The following is a 3,115-nucleotide window of genomic DNA, read 5'->3' as shown; positions in this document are numbered from 1 at the left end:
TCTGGCGAGCAAACATTTTGTTGATGAGCCTTTGATACGTAGCCCTAACATTATTTAGTCCGAAAAGCATAACCTTGTAACAGTAGAGTCCTTTATCAGTGACAAAGGTCATCTTATGTTTATCGCATAGGTGCATTGCAATTTGATTGTATCCTGAATAGGCATCCATGAAACTCAATAGTTCATGTCCAGCTGTGCTATCGATGAGCGGGTCGATCCTAAAGAGAGGGAAACTATCTTTGGGGCAAGCTTTATTAAGTCAGTGTAGTCAACACATTGGCTATCCAGTTCGGATAGTAAATTTCTTCAATGAAATCGGCCTTGAGGAGCTTTTTGACTTCCTCTGTGATTATGGCGTATCGTTCGAGATCGAACGCCCTATTCTTTTATCAGATGGGTCGATGCTCAGGGTCGACATTCAGTTTATGAACCATGACCTTCAGGTCAATGTCGGGCATATCTTTATGAGACCACGCAAATACATCAGCATATCGTCGGAGGAGGCTCATGGTTTCGTCACGTAACCATGGGGCTAGCGATGACCCGATCTGAACTGTTCGGCTTGGGTCTGAACTATCGAGCGGGATGAGCATGAGGTCCTCCATAAGACATCTTCTTTTCAATCGAGTCTTCTCAAGGATCGAGGGAGGTGATTGTCATTATTTGTCATTGAGTTCTTAATGCCATTGTATAGCATTGACGAGCTTCAAGTTGATCTCCCCTGACCAACTTGGTGCCATGCTTGGTGGGGAACTTCATCGCGAGATGGTATTATGAGACTACAGCCCGCAGAGCATTGAGGGAACGTTGTCCGAGAATAACATTATAGACAGACAAGCAGTCTACAACTGGGAAGTTGATCATGGTGGTTACTTGGTTCTGCTCGTCCCCAGTAGTGAGTAGGAGTTGGATCGATCCTTCTGATGTGACCTTATCTCCCGAAAACCCAAGTAAGGGAGTTTTAACGGCTCGGAGTCGGGATCGTTCGACTCCCATCTTGCCAAATGCTTCAATAAAGAGGATATCAGTCGAGCTTCCGGTGTCCACCAGAATCTGAAAAAATTTGTGGTTAGCTATAGTCATAGTAACCACAAGTGCATCATCATGTGGATGGTGGACTCCTCAGGCGTCCTCTTCGGTGAATGTTAGACCGCGAGATGTTACCTTTTGTTCTTTCGGTGGTCTACTGGTGATGAGGATTTGACACTCTGAGCTGAAGTGGCTGATGCTCCTAGTGTGAGCTCTCTGAGCTTGGATCAAGTCCCCTCCTCCGGCAGGTCTGCCGAAGATCATACAGATCTCCCCGGTCAGCTCATTGTTAATAGGTTGCTCATTCTTTGAATCAGCTCATTCTCCTCTTTTACTGATATATTCTTGGAGATACCCATTGTAGGTGAGTGCTTCGATTTCTTCCTTAAGGTTGAAATAGTCACTGGTCGAGTGTCAATGGTCTTGGTGGAAATTATAGTATTTCCTCTTGTCTCGCTTGTCAGTGCCAAATTCATCTTGCTCGACCATTTGAGGATGCGTTTGTCTTAGACTTCCATGAGGACTTACTCGAGCATCTTGTTGAGAGGAGTGTACGAGTTGAACCTATTGTCGGGCCGCTTTTTTGGACACTAACTTCCTTACAGTAGATCTTCCTTCCTCCTCTTGCTTTCAATGGCCTAGCTGGGTTCTTCCTTAGGTCGTCTTTCTTTGGTCATAGTTCGCTTGTTCTGAGCAGCCTTTCATATGCTAAAAGCTTTTTCGACATTTGAATATTTATGTGCTTTGTTTAGGAGGTCGGCCATTGTTGTAGGACGGTTTTTGTCAAGTGAGAAAAGGAACCTCCCATCTCTTAGGCCCCCCATTATCACGGTCAAAGCAATTTCCTCGGAATGTGCCTGTACTTACATCGTTTCAAGGTTGAAATGTTTGATGCAATCGTTCAGTAGCTTACCTTCCCTTTGAAAAATATGGACGAGGTGAGAGGCCAGTTTAAGTCTTTCCTTTCCTCCAATAATGAGTGATGAAGACTTTACTGAGCTATGCAAAATAACTAATCGACTGTGGTTTCAACTGTCTAAACCACTTCCTAGTTGCTCCCGTCAGGGTTAGTGGAAACGAACGACATATGACCATAGTAAATGCGTTGTGTAACTCTATCTAAACCCTGAATGATTCTAGATGCTCGGCCGGGTCGGTGGTTCCAAAAAATTGAGCGATTTGCAGCATCTAGAACCTCAATGGCAGTTGTACCTACATGATATTAGCGGTAAATGGAGGCTTGGTTTATTCCAATATTACCTCTACTAGGGACAAAGAGTTCGCACGGTAGGCCTGCCATATGTCGTCGATTTAACCATGCAAGTCTTTTAGTTTAGCTTCCCAGGGGTCGCCGCTTTCGGCCATAGCCTTAGCACTACCTTGGGAGCTTTGTCATGCTTTTTCCTATCCAACTCATGACGAAGATCGGAAGCGGATAGTACTGCAATACCAGAGACATGAGAAGGTACCGGCCTTGACGTTTCAGGCTGTCGACTAATACAGGAGGCAACAGGCACGACAGAAGGGTCGCATGGTCCCTAGACCAATGGCCCAGCCGCCTGCCTAGTCTCTTGGGCGGGTTGAGACTGTAACTGTTCCAACAGCTGCTTCATAGACTTCATGTTATCGTTCAATGCTTCAACTTATTGTTTGAGGGAGACCAGCCATCCTCCCTAATTAAAGGATCATTGCACTGGCCTTGTGGGCAAAGAATCAGCCTGCAGTTGGGAAGTAAAATCCTGATGACTTTTAGACTGCTTCGGTAGTGCGAGGCCGGGTGCAACGAGGAGGTCTGAACCTTCTTCTTTCCTTTCACAATCGTTAAACTTACGGTTAAGTGAGGGCAGCTTTCGATGTCGCTTCCCACAAATGGCGCTAAACTGTTGATGCAGAAATTTAGTTAGCTCCTTTTTTACCTTCGTGTACCTGCACAAAGAACAGACAAGGAAGACCCTGGCTAGTGCAGGGGACCCTCCGATGTCAAAGTCAGGGATCTAGGTCTAGCTGAATATTAATGGTTTAGGGCTAGAGATTGTGTGTACCTTTCACCATTAGGGGTGTCTGTATTTATTGTTGAGGAAAGGTA

Source organism: Magnolia sinica, chromosome 11, assembly GCF_029962835.1.
Source record: "Magnolia sinica isolate HGM2019 chromosome 11, MsV1, whole genome shotgun sequence".
Lineage (NCBI taxonomy): Eukaryota > Viridiplantae > Streptophyta > Magnoliopsida > Magnoliales > Magnoliaceae > Magnolia > Magnolia sinica.
This window is presented reverse-complemented; position numbering follows the sequence as displayed.